Here is a 25,652-nt window from a genome sequence, read left to right as displayed (position 1 = left end):
AAGCAATCTGATAACATTGTTGTTAGTTTGTGTTTCTGTGTTGGGTTAGTGTAGTGTATGTTGCTTTACTGTAGTTCGTCTTTGTTTTATATAGGCTACTTTGCTATGGTGCTGATTTTATGTTCACCTTATATTTATATAGACTAGTCCTTACCCGTTGTGAGATATTGCCCCCCAGAAATATTAATTACCATTCATTTTAACTTGTATAATATCATTTTGTGGGGTTTCTTTATGAATAAAAACAGTATATAGCATATAGTAAGTACAGACCCACAAGTAGGTAATGTGTTTAAAGATTCCCCTAGGGTGGTATACAAACGTCCTCCAAATTTGAGAAATGTATTGGTGAAATCAGATCTACCTCCCCTAAGAAAAAGTACTTTTCTAGATGTCCCAGATGGGAACTATAGATGTGGAGCCTGCACACAGTGTAATTTCACTACTAAGTGCACCACCTATAACCATCCTCACACAGGGAAGAAAATGAAAATTAGAGGGCTCATTACCTGTAATCAAAACAACGTTGTGTATCTAATATCATGTCCCTGTGGTCTCGCCTATGTAGGAAAGACCACCAGAGCTCTCAAAACCAGGATTGCTGAACACCGGAGCAACATACGCACCAGGGATCAACGCAGTCCAGTGGCCTTACACTTTGCTGAAGCACAGTGTCTCCTCCCTGAGATACATTGGTATAGAACATGTTAAAACTCCAAGAAGGGGAGGTAACATTGATAACCTTTTATTAAGAAGATAAAGTTACTACATTCATACTCTTCAAACCATGATGCCGAGGGGCTTAAACCAGGAAGATGAAATTAGACACTTTCTGTAGAAACCTTTTTTTGGTTTGCTTGGAGTGAAGCTCTACTTCTCCAACTGACTTTTAATTTAAAAAATGTAAAAAGTAAAAAATATATTTTTCTAAAAAATATATTTTTCTAAAAAATATATTTTTCTAAGCTTTAAAAGGTGGCCTCCTGCATTGAACAAATCCAACCTGGTACATATGTTGTTGCATGTATATAATTTGGTGTTATTATTATTATTTTTGTTTGGTTTCTTGCCGTAGTTTCCTTGGTTGTTTATCATGATTGTTCTTCATTTTCTTGTTTCACACACAACAAGGAAAAACATTGGAAATGTAAAAGCCCACAGACCTAGTAGGACTTGTGAGATCTTTATTTGATGTATTGGTGAAATGAGTAAAAATATACATGTATGTTTTTTAAAATGGTTTTAAATTGGTTTTAATTGGTGCACTAAAATGTCTGAACAGTTTATATTTACATCAATATGTCTGGGTCCCCACCCACCCACTCAGGGGTGACGTGTCACACCTGTAGTGATGGGAGGGGCACCAAAATGTGGTGTTCTGATTGGTTAATGGGGGCACTCCCTGAGTATAAAAGTACAAACTTTTGTGTATGTTCACATGACCTGATGAAGATCGAAACGTTGTCAGAACTTTCAATAAAGAACGTCTTTCTTATACCCATGGTGTGCGGGCTCCATCCAATACCTAAAAACAGTACTATAACATGAAAGTATTCGTATAAATGCATGGTAGGGAAATGTTTTCATGGCAAGGACCGTAACATTTACACTTATTAGCCCACAGACCCCCATTTGAAAAGTATGAAAGACCCCAGTTTTTTGGGCAGTCGCACAGGTATTCCCAAATGTATGTACAGTGTGGGTAATAGATCATATTATTGATATGTATTTTGAGGAAGGATTGCTATAATATTGTTGTGAATACTTGTTCACTGGAAATGGAAAAACAGTACATCATAGTCATACATAGAACTGAAAGTGTCAAACAGTCATTGTCATGTTAGTAGTGTAGTAATTGCATGTATGTATGTATGTATGTATGTATGTATGTATGTGGCTTGGCCCAGTGAATGGGGAAATGTCCAGCAGTACAGTTTGATGGTCAATGTGTTAATATTTCTTTGTATACAACATTGTTCATGTCGGTACGTTTGGTGTTGTCCTCCTCATTGATGATCAAGATTCGGAGTTGCTGGGGGTTGCAAACTCTGCTTGCTGCCACATAGAGTTCTCCATGTGAAAATAAGTCTTTCACAGAGTATACACCCACTCGTGACAGTGACTGACCTTGTGACTTGTTGACAGTCATGGCAAAGCAAGGGCGTACAGGAAACTGTTTGCGGGTGAGTGTGAAGGGGAACATATTCTCAGAAGGTGAGAAAGGAATCCTAGGGATGAGTAGCTGGGCGCCGGCATGGACCCCAGTTACCAGCTCTGCTAGGAGAAGATGTGGGCGGACTTGCTTCAGGATGTAGCGTGAGCCATTGCAATGGCCATGTACTGTGTCAAAGTTTCGCAGTAGCATTATGATCATGCCGACCTTCAGTGACAGGCGATGTGGTGGCATGCCTGATGGACAAAGCGTGTTGAGGAATTCCACTGGGTACTGATGGTTGTCATGTTGTTCCACAGAATCCACACTGTGGAAGATGTGCTCCTGACCTGGGAATTTGTGGGCAATGTATTGATTGACTGTGTCCACTTCTGCATTGGTTGGGCAGAGGATTGCTCTCTCATATAGCCACTGATGGTCGGTCATATTGTGAGCAAGTTTGTGAAATACCCAGTCGACCATTTCGTGCAGAGTTGATCCTGGCATGAGAAAGCGATCCATTATTGTGACTGTAAATTATCCCTTATCCTGAATAGTGGGGATGTTCCCCTCGCCCAGATCAAGCAGAAACTGGTGGAACAAAGCGTCATCTTCCATGCTCCCTGCTGTTGCATGTGTTATGCGCATGTGAGTTTCATGGTTTGAACATGGTTCCAGAGAGGGGAACTCTTCAGGCATCGTGAAATGATCTGAGGTTGTGTGCCATGGGGAACGACTGGTAGGATCTGGCGCCAGTCTCCACTGAAGATGGTGGTAATACCTGAGAGTGTAATAACAAAGTCGCTGCATTATAGACAATTATTATGGAAGTGATAATATATTGTATTTATTTTGTAGTTGTGTTTGTCTTGTAATGAAGATTGGCTGGCAAAAGGTGTCGGCAGCTGTTATTGTTGTAAATAAAAAGGCCACAATATAGTCATTCATGCCATCAGAATGTACATTTTCCAAGAGTAATAAAGTGTATAAGTTTGAATGAAGTCTTACCTCCAAATGGTGAGTTAGGACAGTCCCTGAGTTTCCGGAATGTGCGGTCGGCAGCTTCAACAGCACGGCGATCCATCATGGACACCTCATCAATGACGAAGAGAGAGCACCGACGGATGAGCTCTGCTGTGCCGGACGTAGTACCGATAGCACACATTGACTCCTCTGTGAGTACAATGGGACACTTGGTGCGGCTGTGAAAGGTGGTTCCTTTCAGAAGTAATGTTGCAGCAATTCCACTTGAGGCTGTTGCAAGGGCTACTTTTCCATCTGCACGCACAGATTTAAGGATGAAGGTAAGTGTGAAGGTCTTTCCAGTACCCCCACATGTAGCCATCCCTCCCCCATCAAGTGCAATAAGCTTGCCAAGGTTGTTCTAAACACTTTCCAGGACACAATCTGCAACTGCTCTCTGTTCGTCATTTAGAAGGTGTTGTGTGGCATCAATGTAACGCTGCAGCTCAGGAACATTGTGTTGTGTCTCATGTCTGATGTCATGGGCACAGGGTGAAAGTAGGCAAAAACGGGCATTAATGCCAAATGTTTTTTTCCCGGTTAATTCCCTGATTACGGGATGTTAACGGACATCTGTGGACATTTACCGAGAAGCCCTTCTAGAAATCAACTATGCTTATCCTCTTCAACAGTTTGTTCTTCACATCATTTTGCATTTATGACGGGTTCCAGAGGTTTTAACAGGTAAGTTAGCAGACAAGGAAAAACAAATACACACACACACACACACACACACACACACACACACACACACACACACACACACACACACACACACACACACACACACACACACATCAACACACACACAGCACCAACCTGTTGGAGGTCAGTGGGGGAGGTTTTCATGTGAGTTCAGAGACAATGGGATGCCAGGAAATGCTACTTCTAACTCCTCTTCTAACTTCTCCTCAACAGTATCAACTCTCTCCCTGACATAGATGGTGTCATTAGAACAGGTAAGAAAATATATAGACTTTTGTTTCTTTTTTCCCCCCCATAAGTGTCCTGTGTATTTAATTCATAAAGGCATTGAGGGGAGGGGAATTTCCGGTGATAAGATTAGACTTTTGAATTGTGTTTGTTTAAACAACTAAATAAATCCTAATGTTTGTGTGTATTCCTTCACAGGAAATGCTTTTCCTGGAATCAAACGAATATGCTTCTATATTCTGCTCAACAGCATAGGAGCAGGTCGTCATGCATTGCTTCGGCCGACATAAACATTATAACAGGTAAGAAAATATATATAGACTTTTGTTTTTTCCCCATTAATGCTCTAGCTGTGTATTCAATTCATCAAGGCATTCCGGTGATAAGCGTAGACTTAGTATTGAGCGGTTTTGAATAGACAATGAATTGTGTTTGTTGTTTAGATTAAATAAACTAAATAAATTCTAATTGTGTTTCCTTTTTTTTTTTAGCCTGCTTGCAGGACTTTCTGAGTCTTTGAAAAGAAGCCATCGTCTGGACCGTCTGGGGGCCACCCTGGACAATAATAATAATAATAATAATAATAATAGCCTACTCTCCCACAAGGGAAAAGTTTAAATCCAGTGTATGCAACCTTGTGAAATTCTAAATAATTTGATGGACTAAAAGCTTCTCCACACACATTGCAATGAATTTCTCTCTGAATGTGAATTATCTGGTGTATTTTGGACATTATGGAGGAAGTGAATATGGGGAAGTGTAGAATAAAGCTTAATGAAAACCATATGAGCCCAACATTTTTAATGTGTAATCCTGTTGCAAACTTGCAATCAATCCAATCATAGACCTTCATGTTCAGTTTCTACAAGAACATGGGGCACATTATGAAATGGGACCCATGTTCTCGTAGAAACTGAATTTGAACAGGATTGTTCTTCCAAGCATGGCCTAAAAATAAAATGTGTGTCTGAACAAGTGTGAACAAAGTTAATCTAAATCTAATTTACAGAAACTCTGCAGGTCAAATGGCAGTAAAACAAAGGATACGATTGAGAATGAAGTTGAATATTGAGACTTTTATTTCTATCTGCAGCATAATGTTGGTGTGACATGTTCAGTATACAGTATAACAGCAGTATCATAATAATGAAACATGTAGCGTCAGATGTAATGAAGCCGAAAGTCAGATGTAATGAAGCCGAAATAAACCATTCAATAATGTAGATATATTGATGCAATGGTTGAAAAAAGAGGCTCTAACAGACTCCAACACAAAGTCATCACTATACTTTTCGGTTTTAACAATTTCTCTGAAAGACCCAGTGAATAAGAAATACCCCAAAAAAGAACAGGTCATTTAAACAGTAGGATATACAAGTTTACGTGTAATTAAAAAAATAAAAAAGATCATACAACACTTTACGTGGATGTGCTAAGCTCTTGTCATAATGTAAACACTAGGGTTTCTCTCCAGTGTGAATTCTCTGGTGTGTTTTAGGTGGGCCAATTGAGTGAAGTGTTGTCCACACTGATCACATCCATATGGTTTCTCTCCAGTGTGGATTCTATGGTGTATTTTAAGGCCAGCAATTTGAGAGAAGTGTTGTCCACACTGATCACATCCATAGGGTTTCTCTCCAGTGTGGATTCTATGGTGTATTTTAAGGCTGGACATTCGAGAGAAGTGTTGTCCACAATGATCACATCCATAGGGTTTCTCTCCAGTGTGAATTATCTGGTGTGTTTTAAGGCTGTTCATTTGAGAGAAGCGTTGTCCACACTGATCACATCCATAGGGTTTCTCACCAGTATGAATTATCTGGTGTGTTTTAAGGTGGGTCAAACGAGTAAAGTGTTTCCCACACTGATCACATCCATAAGGTTTTTCTCCAGTGTGAATCATCTGGTGTGATTTAAGATTTCCCATTGTAGAGAAATGTTGTCCACACTGATCACATCCATAGGGTTTCTCACCAGTATGAATTATCTGGTGTGTTTGAATGTGTCCCATTGTAGAGAAGTGTTGTCCACACTGATCACATCCATAGGGTTTCTCACCAGTATGAATTATCTGGTGTGTTTTAAGGTGTCCCATTGTAGAGAAGTGTTGTCCACACTGATCACATCCATAGGGTTTCTCTCCAGTGTGAATTATCTGGTGTGTTTTAAGGGTGTTCATTCGAGGGAAATGTTGTCCACACTGATCACATCCATAGGGTTTCTCACCAGTATGAATTCTCTGGTGTGAATTATAGTGTCCCATTGTAGAGAAGTGTTGTCCACACTGATCACATCCATAGGGTTTCTCTCCAGTGTGAATTTGCTGGTGTGTTTTAAGGGTGTTAATTAGAGAGAAGTGTTGTCCACACTGATCACATCCATAGGGTTTCTCACCAGTATGAATTCTCTGGTGTGTTTTAAGGTGTCCCTTTGTAGAGAAGTGTTGTCCACACTGATCACATCCATAGGGTTTCTCTCCAGTGTGAATTCTCTGTTCTCTGGTGTCCTTTAAGGCTGGACATTGTGTCTAATTTAAAATGTTTAAAATGTCTAAAAAGTCCAATAAGAAACATACAGCTGTATGTTCACAAAAATATACCAAAAGCTTTTCCACACACAACAATCATTTGGGTTTCTCTTCAGTGTGAGTTTTCTGGTGTTTTCTAAGGGTAGACTTGTCAGAGAAGTGTTTCCCACACTGATCACATCCATAAGGTTTTTCTCCAGTGTGAATTCTCTGGTGTGTTTTAAGGCTGTTCATTTGAGAGAAGCGTTGTCCACACTGATCACATCCATAGGGTTTCTCTCCAGTGTGAATTCTCTGGTGTGTTTTAAGGCTGTTCATTTGAGAGAAGCGTTGTCCACACTGATCACATCCATATGGTTTCTCACCAGTATGAAATCTCTGGTGTGTTTTAAGGTGGGTCAAACGAGTAAAGTGTTTCCCACACTGATCACATCCATAAGGTTTTTCTCCAGTGTGAATCATCTGGTGTGATTTAAGATTTCCCATTGTAGGGAACTGTTGTCCACACTGATCACATCCATAGGGTTTATCTCCAGTGTGAATTATCTGGTGTGTTTTAAGGCTGTCCATTCGAGAGACATGTTGTCCACACTGATCACATCCATAGGGTTTCTCACCATTATGAATTCTCTGGTGTGTTTCAAGGTGTCCCATTGTAGAGAAGTGTTGTCCACACTGATCACATCCATAGGGTTTCTCTCCGGGGGGAATTATCTGGTGTGTTTTAAGGGTGTTCATTCGAGAGAAATGTTGTCCACACTGATCACATCCATAGGGTTTCAATGTGTCCCATTGTAGAGAAGTGTTGTCCACACTGATCACATCCATAGGGTTTCTCTCCAGTGTGAATTCTCTGGTGTGTTTTAAGGGTGTTAATTAGAGAGAAGTGTTGTCCACACTGATCACATCCATAGGGTTTCTCACCAGTATGAATTCTCTGGTGTGTTTTAAGGTGGCCCTTTGTAGAGAAGTGTTGTCCACACTGATCACATCCATAGGGTTTCTCTCCAGTGTGAATTCTCTGGTGTCCTTTAAGGCTGGACATTGTAGGGAAGCTTTTACCACACTGATCACAACAGTGGCATTTTTGCTTAGCCAAGCTTCTTCGTTCTTTCACCTCTGGTAGAACAGGGAAGCCAGACTGATGATGCAGCACTGTATTGGAAACACAGACAAAGGGAATGTTCTTTAGAGGTAGTAGACACTACTTAATGGACTTAAAGTAGCAAATACGAATTAATTAACACAATAGATGATACCTTCTTTTTAGACAATTCTAATAATAAAACAAATAAACATGACTAGATAAAAAAGCACCTTGTTCTATATCCATATAGACACAGTGAGTAACTTACAGAGGTCTTGATCATTGGGTCCTCCCTGTTGAGCAGAATGGTTCGTGGTGCGGTCGAGAGAGTTCATCTTCAGCTGAAGTCTGGAGTCCACCGGAGGAATTCTGGAAAACTAAGAACTACAAACTCTTCTTATACTAGAGAGCCCGAGGTGGAACCACTAACTGCTTGGGGTTGATTGGCCAAAGAGGAGAACAATAGAATCATGTCTCCACCAATCACTGCTGCATGTGCTCCACCCCTCTCTAGCTCCTCCCCCAGGTCATGCTCTATGCAACATTCTAGAAATAAACTGCTAACTGTGAGATTGCTTTGTAAGCTTCATGTTTAATTAATCTAAAACATAAGTACTGCTGGTTTATAATAAACCTTAAAAACATCATGTGAACGTGAATGAAGTCAAGGCAGGAGTCAGCATGAATCTAAAATAACAGACAATGTCAGAGTCAAAGCATATCATGTAGAACACATGTTAGTTTGTGTTATTTTTATATGACAGCTCGGTTCTCCACATATCTTATAAATGGAGCCCAAGTTGTATCGAACTCCTCTCTTGCTCCGGTTACAGAGTATCTAATCTTTTCTAACTTTAATGCGCTCACCACTTCATTGATCCATTGTTTGAATGACGGTGGGTTTATTGCTTTCCAATTTACCAATATGAGACAACGGGCCAACAGGGAGGCGAAGGCAAAAGCGTTCCTTTGATATACAACTTGACTGCTTTTTTTTAATAGAGATATTGGTTGTTCAGTTTGACCCACCAGTTTTGGAGATATGGCTTATAGAGTAATGTCTTGCAGAAATCAGCGAGTTGAAAAAACAAGCTTGAAAGGTTCACTTCTGTGGTCTCTATAGCATTACACCTAGCTATATGTTTAAGCATTTATTTCATATTTACATGTACATTTCAGCTCTGATATTTATTTATAGAAGAGGCTGCCTGTGCTATTAACTAATTTTGGATCAATTCAGTAAATTTATAAATTCAGTTTTTCTCCTCTGGTGAAAAGCTGGTGGTTGCACGGTGGCAGGCTCTCAGTCACATCGGGTCACAATTGGTTTAATTTTATTTCTTAACTGTATTTACAGTGAAATCCCATTGTGTAATGTGTAGGCCTGTGGGCTGATGCTTCAGTCACTGTAGACAATGCATTCAAATGCAGAGATTAAACCTGTTAATGGTCACTGGTTGTCTGGCACTGTACAGATCACCTGTTAATGATCACATTATGGATGAACTGAAACTATTTTACACCTCTTTGACTCTGATGAGTTTCAGCAGAACTACAGAAATAGGTATATCATCACATGGAAACTGTTATCACTCTTTCAGCTTTCTAGTGTGCAATGTTTCAGGTGTTAAAATGGCTATGTTCTTGTAACAATCATTGCTATTATTGTTTGTTTCATAGGCTAATTCACGGCAGACATTAAATCATTGTTTTATCTTTTATCTTTATATTATTAGCTGTGAATACATTTAACATTACATTGAAATGAAATATTCGGTCATTTATGTATTTCTGAGGTTAAAATTCAAATGTCCTTTTATTTTATTTTGTGTAGCCTACATTTATTTTATCTGTAATAAAGTATTCTGATCCACACTTTTGTAATTCTGCAAAGACACAGTAGGCAATTAATTGTTGTTTTTTATTATCATTTATATTTGTTATATTTTATAGTTTTTCTTTCTCAACTGACTTTATGTGTTTATTTTATACATTTTATATTAATGTTTTATAAACATTAATATAATAAGTATCAAATTCAGAACAGTCATGTGTCCAGTGAACAGCAGAGTATAACAACTGAATTTAAATATGGAAATCATACAGTGTAAGACCTTCGTTCAGGTTGTGTTGTTGTGAAGGAACGTGGAGCTTTCATTCAAAGTAATTTGAATGCAAATAATGAAGTACACCTGCATTCTTTCACCTGGTTGAAGTGTAAATAGGCTACATGTGAATATGATGATGGCCGATGCTTCATTCACTATAAACAATGCATTTCAATGCAGAGATTAAGCGTGATAATGGTCACTGGTTGTCTGGCATTGAACAGATCACCTGTTAATTAATGAGTGACGAGTTTCACCAAAACTACAGAAATAGGTATATCACATGGAACTGTCAACATAAAGACAAGAGAAACCACTCACAACCACCGCAGTTAGTTATATTATATCAGGATACTTTACCATACGCATTGGTTAAATCTGTATAACATTTTATTTCTAAAAAGTTGCAGCTTTATATAATTTGAGTTATCCTAATCATTTTGTTTTGCTTGCTAAATTAAACATGTTTAGAAGTTAAGATTGCCCCAAAACACATTAGAAATAATGTGTTTTATGATAACTAATTATGAGAACCAAGCACATTGCTGTGTCCATAGATAGACTGAGACCACTTCAGCACACAAAGCATTCTAGAAATAAACTGCTAACTGCATGTGAGATTGCTTTGTAAGCTTCATGTTTAATTAATCTAAAACATAAATACTGCTGGTTTATAATAAACCTTAAAAACATCATGTGAACGTGAACAAAGCAGGAGTCGGCATAAATCTAAAAGAGCAGACACTGTCAGAGTCAAAGCATATAATGTAGAACACATGATTAACATAGTTATTGGTATAGCAAATTTCAACAAGGCATTTCAATGTGCTTTGCACAAATTAGGAAACATAGGATATATAATCACACCGTGTGAAGTGAGGGGCAGTAATATATAATAAAGTCTAACTCATTTTGATTAGGTGATGTAATGGTGATATGAAACAAACTGTGCCAACACAAACATTAAATCTCTTTATTGTTAATGGTATTTAATGTTTCTGTTAGGGACACGATGACATACATGTGCCCTTCATTGTCGTTTTTAAAACGAACATTGAACTAAACACAATCATTAAACCTGTATATCAACAAATGGCTGAAGAACGTACACAATATGTATTTTGTAACACGTTTTATTTCACCCATATATATATACTTACAACACATTCACTAGAAAAATACAAAATGTGATTATGTGCCTGTCACAGACAATGTGTCTAATTTAAAATGTTTAAAATGTCTAAACAGTCCAATAAGAAAATCCATTAACAAGTTAAACTAAATCGCTCTATACAGCTGTATGTTCACAAAAATATACCAAAAGCTTTTCCACACACAACAATCATTTGGGTTTCTCTTCAGTGTGAGTTTTCTGGTGTTTTCTAAGGGTGGACTTGTCAGAGAAGTGTTGTCCACACTGATCACATCCATAGGGTTTATCTCCAGTGTGAACCTTCTGATGGCTTTTAAGTTTGTCCTTTCGAGCAAATTGTTTTCCACACTGATCACATCCATAGGGTTTATCTCCAGTGTGAACCTTCTGATGGATTTTAAGTTTGTCCTTTCGAGCAAATTGTTTTCCACACTGATCACATCCATAGGCTTTCTCTCCAGTGTGAATTCTCTGGTGTGTTTTAAGGCTTGACATATGAGAGAAGTGTTGTCCACACACATCACATCCATAGGGTTTCTCCCCAGTGTGAGTTCTCTGGTGTGTTTTAAGGTGGGTCAAATGAGTAAAGTGTTTCCCACACTGATCACAACCATAAGGTTTTTCTCCTGTGTGAATTATCTGGTGTGTTTTAAGGGTGCCCATTCGAGAGAAATGTTGCCCACACTGATCACATCCATAAGGTTTTTCTCCAGTGTGAATCATCTGGTGTGATTTAAGATGTCCCATTGTAGAGAACTGTTGTCCACACTGATCACATCCATAGGGTTTCTCTCCAGTGTGAATTCTCTGGTGTGTTTTAAGGCTGTCCATTGTAGAGAAGTGTGGTCCACACTGATCACATCCATAGGGTTTCTCACCAGTATGAATTATCTGGTGTGTTTTAAGGTGTCCCATTGTAGAGAAGTGTTGTCCACACTGATCACATCCATAGGGTTTCTCACCAGTATGAATTCTCTGGTGTGTTTTAAGGTTTCCCATTGTAGAGAAGTGTTGTCCACACTGATCACATCCATAGGGTTTCTCTCCAGTGTGAATTCTCTGGTGTGTTTTAAGGCTGTCCATTCGAGAGAAATTTTGACCACACTGATCACATCCATAGGGTTTCTCTCCAGTGTGAATTCTCTGGTGTGTTTTAAGGGTGTTCATTTGAGAGAAGTGTTGTCCACACTGATCACATCCATAGGGTTTCTCTCCAGTGTGAATTCTCTGGTGTGTTTTAAGGCTGTCCATTCGAGAGAAATGTTGTCCACACTGATCACATCCATAGGGTTTCTCACCAGTATGAATTCTCTGGTGTGTTTTAAGGTGTCCCATTGTAGAGAAGTGTTGTCCACACTGATCACATCCATAGGGTTTCTCACCAGTATGAATTCTCTGGTGTGTTTTAAGGTGTCCCATTGTAGAGAAGTGTTGTCCACACTGATCACATCCATAGGGTTTCTCACCAGTATGAATTCTCTGGTGTGTTTTAAGGTTTCCCATTGTAGAGAAGTGTTGTCCACACTGATCACATCCATAGGGTTTCTCTCCAGTGTGAATTCTCTGGTGTCCTTTAAGGCTGGACATTGTAGGGAAGCTTTTACCACACTGATCACAACAGTGGCATTTTTGCTTAGCCAAGCTTCTTCGTTCTTTCACCTCTGGTAGAACAGGGAAGCCAGACTGATGATGCAACACTGTATTGGAAACACAGACAAAGGGAATGTTGTTTAGAGGTAGTAGACACTACTTAATGGACTTAAAGTAGCAAATACGAATTAATTAACACAATAGATGATACCTTCTTTTAAGACAATTCTAATAATAAAACAAATAAACATGACTATATACAAAAGCACCTTATTCTATATCCATATAGACACAGTGAGTAACTTACAACACATTCACTAGAAAAATACAAAATGTGATTATGTGCCTGTCACAGACAATGTGTCTAATTTAAAATGTCTAAACAGTCCAATAAGAAAATCCATTAACAAGTTACACTAAATCGCTCTATACAGCTGTATGTTCACAAAAATATACCAAAAGCTTTTCCACACACAACAATCATTTTGGTTTCTCTTCAGTGTGAGTTTTCTGGTGTTTTCTAAGGGTGGACTTGTCAGAGAAGTGGTGGCCACACTGATCACATCCATAGGGTTTATCTCCAGTGTGAACCTTCTGATGGCTTTTAAGTTTGTCCTTTCGAGCAAATTGTTTTCCACACTGATCACATCCATAGGCTTTCTCTCCAGTGTGAATTATCTGGTGTGTTTTAAGGCTTGACATATGAGAGAAGTGTTGTCCACACACATCACATCCATAGGGTTTCTCCCCAGTGTGAGTTCTCTGGTGTGTTTTAAGGTGGGTCAAATGAGTAAAGTGTTTCCCACACTGATCACATCCATAAGGTTTTTCTCCTGTGTGAATGATCTGGTGTGTTTTAAGGCTGCCCATTCGAGAGAAATGTTGCCCACACTGATCACATCCATAAGGTTTTTCTCCAGTGTGCATCATCTGGTGTGATTTAAGATGTCCCATTGTAGAGAACTGTTGTCCACACTGATCACATCCATAGGGTTTCCCTCCAGTGTGAATTCTCTGGTGTGTTTTAAGGTGGGTCAAATGAGTAAAGTGTTTCCCACACTGATCACAACCATAAGGTTTTTCTCCTGTGTGAATTATCTGGTGTGTTTTAAGGGTGCCCATTCGAGAGAAATGTTGCCCACACTGATCACATCCATAAGGTTTTTCTCCAGTGTGAATCATCTGGTGTGATTTAAGATGTCCCATTGTAGAGAACTGTTGTCCACACTGATCACATCCATAGGGTTTCTCTCCAGTGTGAATTCTCTGGTGTGTTTTAAGGCTGTCCATTGTAGAGAAGTGTTGTCCACACTGATCACATCCATAGGGTTTCTCACCAGTATGAATTATCTGGTGTGTTTTAAGGTGTCCCATTGTAGAGAAGTGTTGTCCACACTGATCACATCCATAGGGTTTCTCACCAGTATGAATTCTCTGGTGTGTTTTAAGGTTTCCCATTGTAGAGAAGTGTTGTCCACACTGATCACATCCATAGGGTTTCTCTCCAGTGTGAATTCTCTGGTGTGTTTTAAGGCTGTCCATTCGAGAGAAATTTTGACCACACTGATCACATCCATAGGGTTTCTCTCCAGTGTGAATTCTCTGGTGTGTTTTAAGGGTGTTCATTTGAGAGAAGTGTTGTCCACACTGATCACATCCATAGGGTTTCTCTCCAGTGTGAATTCTCTGGTGTGTTTTAAGGCTGTCCATTCGAGAGAAATGTTGTCCACACTGATCACATCCATAGGGTTTCTCACCAGTATGAATTCTCTGGTGTGTTTTAAGGTGTCCCATTGTAGAGAAGTGTTGTCCACACTGATCACATCCATAGGGTTTCTCACCAGTATGAATTCTCTGGTGTGTTTTAAGGTGTCCCATTGTAGAGAAGTGTTGTCCACACTGATCACATCCATAGGGTTTCTCACCAGTATGAATTCTCTGGTGTGTTTTAAGGTTTCCCATTGTAGAGAAGTGTTGTCCACACTGATCACATCCATAGGGTTTCTCTCCAGTGTGAATTCTCTGGTGTCCTTTAAGGCTGGACATTGTAGGGAAGCTTTTACCACACTGATCACAACAGTGGCATTTTTGCTTAGCCAAGCTTCTTCGTTCTTTCACCTCTGGTAGAACAGGGAAGCCAGACTGATGATGCAACACTGTATTGGAAACACAGACAAAGGGAATGTTGTTTAGAGGTAGTAGACACTACTTAATGGACTTAAAGTAGCAAATACGAATTAATTAACACAATAGATGATACCTTCTTTTAAGACAATTCTAATAATAAAACAAATAAACATGACTATATACAAAAGCACCTTATTCTATATCCATATAGACACAGTGAGTAACTTACAACACATTCACTAGAAAAATACAAAATGTGATTATGTGCCTGTCACAGACAATGTGTCTAATTTAAAATGTCTAAACAGTCCAATAAGAAAATCCATTAACAAGTTAAACTAAATCGCTCTATACAGCTGTATGTTCACAAAAATATACCAAAAGCTTTTCCACACACAACAATCATTTTGGTTTCTCTTCAGTGTGAGTTTTCTGGTGTTTTCTAAGGGTGGACTTGTCAGAGAAGTGGTGGCCACACTGATCACATCCATAGGGTTTATCTCCAGTGTGAACCTTCTGATGGCTTTTAAGTTTGTCCTTTCGAGCAAATTGTTTTCCACACTGATCACATCCATAGGCTTTCTCTCCAGTGTGAATTCTCTGGTGTGTTTTAAGGCTTGACATATGAGAGAAGTGTTGTCCACACACATCACATCCATAGGGTTTCTCCCCAGTGTGAGTTCTCTGGTGTGTTTTAAGGTGGGTCAAATGAGTAAAGTGTTTCCCACACTGATCACATCCATAAGGTTTTTCTCCTGTGTGAATGATCTGGTGTGTTTTAAGGCTGCCCATTCGAGAGAAATGTTGCCCACACTGATCACATCCATAAGGTTTTTCTCCAGTGTGCATCATCTGGTGTGATTTAAGATGTCCCATTGTAGAGAACTGTTGTCCACACTGATCACATCCATAGGGTTTCCCTCCAGTGTGAATTCTCTGGTGTGTTTTAAGGCTGTCCATTCGAGAGAAATTTTGTCCACACTGATCACATCCATAGGGTTTCTCTCCAGTGTGAATTCTCTGGTGTGTTTTAAGGGTGTTCATTTGAGAGAAGTGTTGTCCACACTGATCACATCCATAGGGTTTCTCACCAGTATGAATTATCTGGTGTGTTTTAAGGTGTCCCATTGTAGAGAAGTGTTGTCCACACTGATCACATCCATAGGGTTTCTCACCAGTATGAATTCTCTGGTGTGTTTTAAGGGTGTTAATTTGAGAGAAGTGTTGTCCACACTGATCACATCCATAGGGTTTCTCTCCAGTGTGAATTCTCTGGTGTGTTTTAAGGTTTCCCATTGTAGAGAAGTGTTGTCCACACTGATCACATCCATAGGGTTTCTCTCCAGTGTGAATTATCTGGTGTCCTTTAAGGCTGGACATTGTAGGGAAGCTTTTACCACACTGATCACAACAGTGGCATTTTTGCTTAGCCAAGCTTCTTCGTTCTTTCACCTCTGGTAGAACAGGGAAGCCAGACTGATGATGCAACACTGTATTGGAAACACAGACAAAGGGAATGTTGTTTAGAGGTAGTAGACACTACTTAATGGACTTAAAGTAGCAAATACGAATTAATTAACACAATAGATGATACCTTCTTTTTAGACAATTCTAATAATAAAACAAATAAACATGACTATATACAAAAGCACCTTATTCTATATCCATATAGACACAGTGAGTAACTTACAGAGGTCTTGATCATTGGGCCCTGTTCAGCAGAATGGTTCGTGGTGCGGTCGAGAGAGTTCATCTTCAGCTGAAGTCTGGAGTCCACAGGAGGAATTCTGGAAAACTAAGAACTACAAACTCTTCTTATACTAGAGAGCCCGAGTTGGAACCACTAACTGCTTGGGGTTGATTGGCCAAAGAGGAGAACAATAGAATCACGTCTCCACCAATCACTGCTGCATGTGCTCCACCCCTCTCTAGCTCCTCCCCCAGGTCATGCTCAATGCAACATTCTAGAAATAAACTGCTAACTGTGAGATTGCTTTGTAAGCTTCATGTTTAATTAATCTAAAACATAAGTACTGCTGGTTTATAATAAACCTTAAAAACATCATGTGAACGTGAATGAAGTCAAGGCAGGAGTCAGCATGAATCTAAACAGACAATGTCAGAGTCAAAGCATATCATGTAGAACACATGATTAACATATTGGTATAGCAAATTCCAACAAGGCATTTCAATGTGCTTTGCACAAATCAGGAAACAGCTATATAATCACACCCGTGTGAAGTGGGGGCGCTAATATATTAAAGTCTAACTCATTTTGATTAGGTGATGTAATGGTGACAAACGGAGTCACAGCCCAATTTACGGTACACAAATATGACCTAATAATCCGTTATTAAAAATAATCTGTTCATAATTAGAACTAATATGTGTACATTAGGGTCTAATAAGAAACTGAAATGAAAATGAAATATTCGGTAATTTATGTATTTCTGAGGTTAAAATTCAAATGTCATTTTATTTAATTTTGTGTAGCCTACATTTATTTTATCTGTAATAAAGTATTCTGATCCACACTTTTGTAATTCTGCAAAGACACAGTAGGCAATTCATTGTTGTTTTTTATTATCATTTATATTTGTTATATTTTATAGTTTTTCTTTCTCAATTGACTTTGTGTTTATTTTATACATTTTATATTAATGTTTTATAAACATTAATATAATAAGTATCAAATAAGTATCAAATTCAGAACGGTCATGTGTCCAGTGAACAGCAGAGTATAACAACTGAATTTAAATATGGAAATCTTACATTGTAAGACCTTCGTTCAGGTTGTGTTGTTGTGGAGGAACGTGGAGCTTTCATTCAAAGTAATTTGAATGCAAATAATGAAGTACACCTGCATTCTTTCACCTGGTTGAAGTGTAAATAGGCTACATGTGAATATGATGATGGCCGATGCTTCATTCACTATAAACAATGCATTCAAATGCAGAGATTAAGCGTGTTAATGGTCACTGGTTGTCTGACATTGAACAGATCACCTGTTAATTAATGAGTGACGAGTTTCACCAAAACTACAGAAATAGGTCTATCACATGGAACTGTCTACAGTTCCCAACATAAGGACAAGAGAAACCACCGCAGTTAGTTATATTAAATCAGGATACTTTACCATATGCATTGGTTAAATCTGTATAACATTTTATTTCTAAAAAGTTGCAGCTTTATATAATTTGAGTTATCCTAATCATTTTGTTTTGCTTGCTAAATTAAACATGTTTAGAAGTTAAGATTGCCCCAAAACACATTAGAAATAATGTGTTTTATGATAACTAGTTATGAGAACCAAGCACATTGCTGTGTCCATAGATAGACTGAGACCACTTCAGCACACAAAGCATTCTAGAAATAAACTGCTAACTGTGAGATTGCTTTGTAAGCTTCATGTTTAATTAATCTAAAACATAAATACTGCTGGTTTATAATAAACCTTAAAAACATCATGTGAACGTGAACAAAGCAGGAGTCGGCATAAATCTAAAAGAGCAGACACTGTCAGAGTCAAAGCATATAATGTAGAACACATGATTAACATAGTTATTGGTATAGCAAATTTCAACAAGGCATTTCAATGTGCTTTGCACAAATTAGGAAACATAGGATATATAATCACACCGTGTGAAGTGAGGGGCAGTAATATATAATAAAGCCTAACTCATTTTGATTAGGTGATGTAATGGTGATATGAAACAAACGGTGCCAACACAAACATTAAATCTCTTTATTGTTAATGGTATTTAACAGAATATGGGACAGAGTTGCACCACTCACTTCACAGGGGTGTGATTTTTATTATTACAGTAGAAGTTTACAGACCAAACTGTAAATAAAAGGTTTACATGACTTTCTGCCTCAGTCCGTATATAGCAAGCTGTAGAGAACAGAGTTGCACCGCTCACTTCAGAGGGGTGTGATTTGTATTATTACAGTAGAAGTTTACAGACCAAACTGTAAATAAAAGGTTTACATGACTTTCTGCCTCAGTCCGTATATAGCGAGCTGTAGAGAACAGAGTTGCACCGCTCACTTCACAGGGGTGTGATTTGTATTATTACAGTAGAAGTTTACAGACCAAACTGTAAATAAAAGGTTTACATGACTTTCTGCCTCAGTCCGTATATAGCGAGCTGTAGAGAACAGAGTTGCACCGCTCACTTCACAGGGGTGTGATTTGTATTATTACAGTAGAAGTTTAGACCAAACTGTAAATAAAAGGTTTACATGACTTTCTGCCTCAGTCCGTATATAGCGAGCTGTAGTGTATAAGTAGAGAACAGAGTTTCACCGCTCACTTCACAGGGGTGTGATTTTTATTATTACAGTAGAAGTTTACAGACCAAACTGTAAATAAAAGGTTTACATGACTTTCTGTCTCAGTCCGTATATAGCGAGCTGTAGTGAATAAGTAGAGAAGTAGAGTTGCACCGCTCACTTCACAGGGGTGTGATTTTTTATTATTACAGTAGAAGTTTTTTCCTTATGAAAGCAGAGTCTTCTGTTTCATACGGTATATAGTATTTATATGTCGCTATAGGCCTTATTTTGTGAATATTGAGGAGTTCAGGTCCATGTCTTCTCTGAAGTTATCTGGTGGGCACAAGCTGCATTCAATAACCAATTACTGTCAAACTGTAGATGGGATCAATGTATACTGTTTTCCTCGTAAAAGTACACATTCAGGGCTTTCATTCGGTGTGTAGGATGTATAGGATATTTATTGTGTTCATTTTTATATCTGCCTGTCAATGTCTCTGACTTTAAACCATCCATAACTCTGCTCGCTGTTCAAGATAACCACTTCCAGGCAAAAGCAGGTGTTGCAAAAAGGTCAATATCTCCAGAATGGAAGATGGTAAAATCAAAATGTATTTTTTAAATTGAAGTGGACAAGTTCAGCTTTCTTTTGATGCATGCGTGTGATTCTCGCTATAAGATAACATTTGGCTGTGGGCCCCCAAACAAGGCCTTCGTGCAATGTTAAACGGTAGCAACATCAGAATAGGCCTGGCTAGATTCTGTAGCAATCAATGTGTTAATAAGTTAAATATTTTTAAGGCAATTAATTAACGCAATTGATTAACACCGTTAACGCAATAATTTTGACAGCCTTAAAAAGGTTTCAAAATGATGGTAAAACAAATGAGTGTTCAAATGAGTCATCTAGCAGCAGTGATGACAGGACTTCAGTGGTGCATTTATTGTCTCTGTTGCGACTGTAGGTAGCAGACTATGAAAACCTGCAATTGTCAATGGCATTCAATGTTTGTGTTAACACAAACACTAAAAACTGGCCATTCATTGTCAATGGCATTCAATGTTTGTGTTAACACAAACACTCAAAACTGATCATTCATTGTCAATGGCATTCAATGTTTGTGTTAACACAAACACTCAAAACTGACCATTCATTGTCAATGGCATTCAATGTTTGTGTTAGGACAATCTTTGTGCTTACACTTACCCTCAAAGCTGGACATATACACAATAATACGAAAAATAACTTTTTGGTCCTATAAAGTGCTTTTAAAGGTGGCCTTACACTAGCCGATTTTTTTCAATCTGAAATCTGATAGCACCACACACTACAGGATAATCGGAGCAGGGCAGAGCAAATATCAAACATTCTTGATGTTGATCGGGCCGATCCCGATCGCGCTTTGAGCGGTCGGGCACCCACGAGCGTCAAAAATGCCCGATTATCGGCTAGTGTAAGGCCACCTTAAGGCCTTATTTGGACATGAATGATTTGAAATCAGAGATCTGTCGAGCTTCCAACTTGCGCTTTGCACACATGCTGGCCATGGATGGCCTACATGTGCACGAGCAGAGCACGCAACCTACTGCTGACTCCTGTTAACATTATCATGTTAAAGAAAAAAATGTTTATGTAGTGATTTTTGTTGGGCTGTAATTTCAGAAACATTTTAGTTAAAAAAAAAGTGGAAAAGGTTATTTTATTTAAAGAGTGGTTCTTTGTATTTTTATTGTGTAATAAAAATGTGATCCTTAACAGGATGAATGCCGACAATTTACGGCCGTCTTTCAGGCTAGACTGCCTATGTTTAAAGTTACCTTTGAACAGCGATTACACCGACCGCTGAGTTGCTTGTCATGAAAATCCACTTTAAAAAGGTGTAATCGCTTGGTAGTAAAAAAAAATCCAAAGTGACGATGTCTCCCCGCTCAGCATCAAGGTTTTGGATTAGGGTAAGGTACAGTAAAACATTTAGGCCAAGTGAAAATACATACTACGGTTTGGGTGGTCTTCAAGTTCCTCCTGTTTAATAGAGATGTCTTCAGGTTCCTCCTGTTTAATAGAGATGTCTTCAGGTTCCTCCTGTTTAATAGAAATATCCTTGGCTGAGTCTGGAGAGTTCATCTTCACCTGCAGTCTGGACTCCACACACTGGTCTGAAATGAAGGAATTGAATAATGACTTGAGCCCTAGCAGAGAATATAACAAATATTGGCAGAAGGTAAAGGCAATATTATGTTAACCTTACAAAATATAATGAAATTGATATTTTAGGGCAGAATCTTGCATAGCCAATAACATTGCAAATTGTATCCCTAAGCTAAAACTGTACGGATGAGCAAGTTGGTTCAGGATGGGTACCCGCCCTGAATTTAGTTTGGCTGAATACAACTCCCTCATGGCTAGCTAGTCGCTTATAAATATTGGAGGTCGGCCACATGTTTGTGGCCAGGAAATGAGCTTTGCAGACATTGTGGCAGCCCAACAGAAAATATTAAAGAGAGTAAGACCACATGAAACTTACTTCAAATCAAATCAAACTTTATTTGTATAGCACATTTACAACAGCCAAAGCTGACCAAAGTGCTGAACAGAGTAAAACAAGACAGTAGAACATAGTAATATAAAACGATGAAAAGAGAGACAATAAAATATAAAACATATACACCTAACATACTTAGGTGTAGGTGTTCAGCTTCCTTCAGGTTAATAGAAATGTCTTCAGGTTCCTCCTGTTTAATAGAAATGTCCCTGGCTGAGTGTGGAGAGTTCATTTTCACCTGCAGTCTGGTCTGGTCTGAAATCAAGTGAATCAGGACTTTAATAAGAATCTTGAGATTATGGGATTCATGAATTACTAGGCCTACTAGAGCGTGGTTTTCAACTATTCTCCAATGTTCGGAGGTCATTTCTGATTATCCAGTGATCGTGATTGGAACATTAGCGTTTTCTAGAGCAAGGATTGGCCTTATTTTAGCTTGGTAATAAACGCTAATACTTTAGTATCCAAGATGGATGCCAAAAGCGGACTGAAATCACCGGCACCCAAGTGCATTCCACTTTCGTCCAGCAGGCAGCACTCATTGTGTTAAAGTGGGTTTGAGGCAAAATTTACAGCGTATGAACAAGACAGGAAAAACAATTCAAATGTTATGCATTACCTGAATGGTCATTCTAAGACTGACACAATAATACAGCATGACAAAGGTTTAGTTGGTACGGTTTCAATGCTTGGTTCATGAAGACATGGAGCTTGTCAAGTTCACTTGACAATCACATTAACATTACAGTGGACAGAGTAAATATCCTACTCGTTTACAATCTACATTTGCATTGCTTGCAGGGCTTGACATTAACTTTTTGAGGGACTTGTCCTGCGGACAAGTACATTTCCCATTCACTTGTCCGGGCACAAAAGTCACTTGTCCGGAGCACGAGCACACACAAATACATTTTAAATTAACTAACTGTAAGTTGGTTTTGGTGAATACATGCTAGCTGAGTCAGAGCAGATCAGAGGCAGGAACGTAGGGACGCGTAGCTAGCCACTCTCGGTGCGGGAGGCGGTACAATGGGAAGTCAAGAAAGGAACAAAGATTAAACGGATTCTGCGCCAAATGAAATTGCTCACGTTTCCGTTGTCTCCTATAGCCGATTTAGGCTTCTTTTGAAACATCTCCACCACCAAAAGGCCGCAGCACGGCCTGCACGGAGGGTATGTACATCTGCCTACCATAGTGCGTGGAATAAATGCATAGGGACCCTACGTAAAGTGACATCCAAATGTCAAATGGAGGGTCCAGAGAGGGGCTAAATCGGATCCATCCCTAGTCTAGAGCCTACAGCAGGGCTGGGCAACCTTAGGCACCAGTGCCATGATGTGGCAGGTTTTGCACTGAACTAACGCGTGAGGAATCAGGAGGCGAGCAAGGTCTGTCTGATGATCTTTATTTAACGTGCACAGGAATACACAGATGCTGCAGCACACACTGGTCTCAAAGCAGGCATCCATGTCACAATTCAGAGGTACAGTTTATATGCAGTGATAGACCACACCCAGAAGGTGGGGCAGAAAGAGACATGAGAGAAGGGGTTTTAGGGACAGGATGCAGAAGTCAATACAGGTTTATCAAGATGAAAGGAATATTTGCTAAGGAAGGTAGGGGGTGGGGGGGGGGGGGGACAGGTGAGCAGCAAATGGTCCTAGAGAACAGGGCCATGTGTCAAGCTCTGTTGTTATCACAGCGTGGTTCCGATGAGCTTCAAAGCTGAGTTTGTATAGACACATTTCAATACATTTAAATGTCCTTTTGGTGACCGAGTGAATGCGTGATGGGGAAGCAGTAGAGATGGTCACAGGTGACAAGAAGGCATTGTGTTTGGACAGGCCTTGGCGTTATCACACCATGGGTGCGAACTTCAAAGGCCGTATTTGAGTGAATGCATGATGGGAAATTCCTCATCAGCCAACGTTGGCACAAAGGAGGGTGCACTGGCACACTGGCATGAGAGTGTGAGAGAGTACAAAACAAATGAGTTAAATAAACAAAGTCCCTCACATTTCTATAAAAATTGCATCCTGCACATAATTCTACATTCATTAATACTCTGAACTCTAACTAGGGACAGAGTCTGGGAGATAGGTGAGGTTATTGCTAGTCTATAATGATCATTTAAACAATGTGAAAGAAAATCTTAAAACAGAAGGAAAAAGGTTATATTCGTGGACAATCAAAATATGTAATATTTTTTTATTATTAATAATAATAATAGTGGCATCAACAAGATGCAACCAAACAATGTAGGCCTACTGTATTATTGTTGCTGCTGCTGCTGCTGCTACACTGGTTGTTTATTATGATCACATTTATAACAAACAAGCAGAGAGACATTCGACTCATGTTAAAAGATGAGTCAATAAGTTAAAAGATAAATGTAGTAAAAACACAACGTGGTGAATCCTTCTTCTTTTTACCTGTAGCTGTGTTTCTTTCAGTAGTTTAGCTGCTGACAAACAAACGTGCTCCTGCTGCTTAACGACCACACTGTTTTCAAACCACCTTTTAGTGTTCTGTGCATATTAAAGTGTCAACAGTCAGACGCCATAATGTTGTTTTAACAAACTTCTTATTGTTGTTCTGTCTGTGGATTTTAGCAGCAGCTGCCGAAACTAATACCGAGCCGACGCACAACTCACATAATGTTGTGCACTGTGCACATGCGCACTAGCGCTGCTGGAGCGTACGGTGCACTAAATATAAACGGTCACTAGAGGGAGCCATGGTACAGTGTAATACAGTGGGGAGCAGCTATGGAACAGCTATAGCCTATATCCAGTCATTTTATTGCGAACGCAGTGAGCATTTACTATGAGACCCAGCAGATCACGTCTGTGTGTCTGTCTGTGTGTGTGTGTGTGTGTCTGTGTGTCACGCTGTAACACCACCCGCCCACCACCAGAGGGCGCAGCTGTATCACACACAAAAACACACACACACATGCACGCACACACACACACACACGCACGCACGCACACACACACAAAAAACTTAACTTAAAAAAAAACTTAACTTAAAAAAAAAAATTAAAAAGGAAAAACGCACACACACAAAAAACTTAACTTAAAAAAAAATTAACTTAAAAAAAAAACTTACAAAGGAAAAACGCAGACACACAAAAAACTTAACTTAAAAAAAAACTTAACTTAAAAAAAAACTTAAAAAGGAAAAACGCACACACAAAAAACTTAACTTTAAAAAAACTTAACTTAAAAAAAAAATTAACTTAAAAAAAAAACTTAAAGGAAAAACGCACACACAAAAAACTTAACTTAAAAAAAAAATTAACTTAAAAAAAGACTTAACTTAAAAAAAAACTTCAAAAGGAAAAACGCACACACACAAAAAACTTAACTTACAAAAAAATTAACTTAAAAAAAAACTTAAAGAAAAAACTTTTAAAAAAAAAACCTAAAAAAGAAACACGCACGCACGCACACATACACACTAAAAAAATAACTTGAAAAAACATTTAATTTAAAAAAACTTAACTTAAAAAAAACCTTAAAAAGTACGTAATTTATTCTAATTGTTGTTATTGCAATTTACGAGCTGCGTTCGCTTCCCGCGTTTGCGCGTCTTACTTGTAGTAACCTGTAGGCTTAGCGGGTGCTTAGCTATATCCAGTCATTTTAGGGCATAAACAAGAAGTTGAAGGATCAAATTAAGTCTGATAATGATGTACTGTCACCACAAGGCATGTTCACATCGTGTGTATTTTACATTACTTGAGACTATTTTTCAAATATTAGATTTTTTTTAAACATTTTTGACGAAACTGACAATTTGAAATCGAGTTGCCAATGGTGTCCAAGGTGCTTTGTCGACCTATGTTTTACTGTCGCTTATTGTATTTGTATTATTTTATTGATTGAATGCTTAAAGCGCAAATAACATGCATTTTAAATGTGTTTTTAATACTTAATATCAAAATATAATATTATATAATATTCCCTCAAGCATATTTGTAATGGTTTGAGCCTCACTCACCACTCTGATATAACCAGTCCATGACATTGCTTTATGTGCTTCTGAAGCTGTTTTAGCTGCAGTACCACAATGGCCTCAGCTGCGCCCCCGTGTAATCCAACTCATGCAAATGATTTTCTCCGCCA

General features: G+C 38.7%; 1 long non-coding RNA gene across 1 annotated transcript; it reads right to left on the bottom strand.

Moving 5' to 3' along the window:
• Positions 1–7,429: 7,429 nt before the first annotated feature.
• Positions 7,430–24,157, bottom strand: LOC306919456. Its single transcript, XR_013789533.1, has 3 exons — positions 23,955–24,157; positions 7,991–8,091; positions 7,430–7,790 (listed from the first exon to the last, which is right to left on the bottom strand). It is a non-coding gene; the product is annotated as an uncharacterized lncRNA (long non-coding RNA).
• Positions 24,158–25,652: the final 1,495 nt, after the last annotated feature.

The sequence above is a fragment of the Electrona antarctica genome, assembly GCF_951216825.1.
Source record: "Electrona antarctica genome assembly, contig: scaffold_25, whole genome shotgun sequence".
Classification (NCBI taxonomy): Eukaryota; Metazoa; Chordata; class Actinopteri; order Myctophiformes; family Myctophidae; genus Electrona; species Electrona antarctica.
Note: the sequence above shows the minus strand (reverse complement) of the source record. Positions and strands in the feature narration are given on the sequence as shown.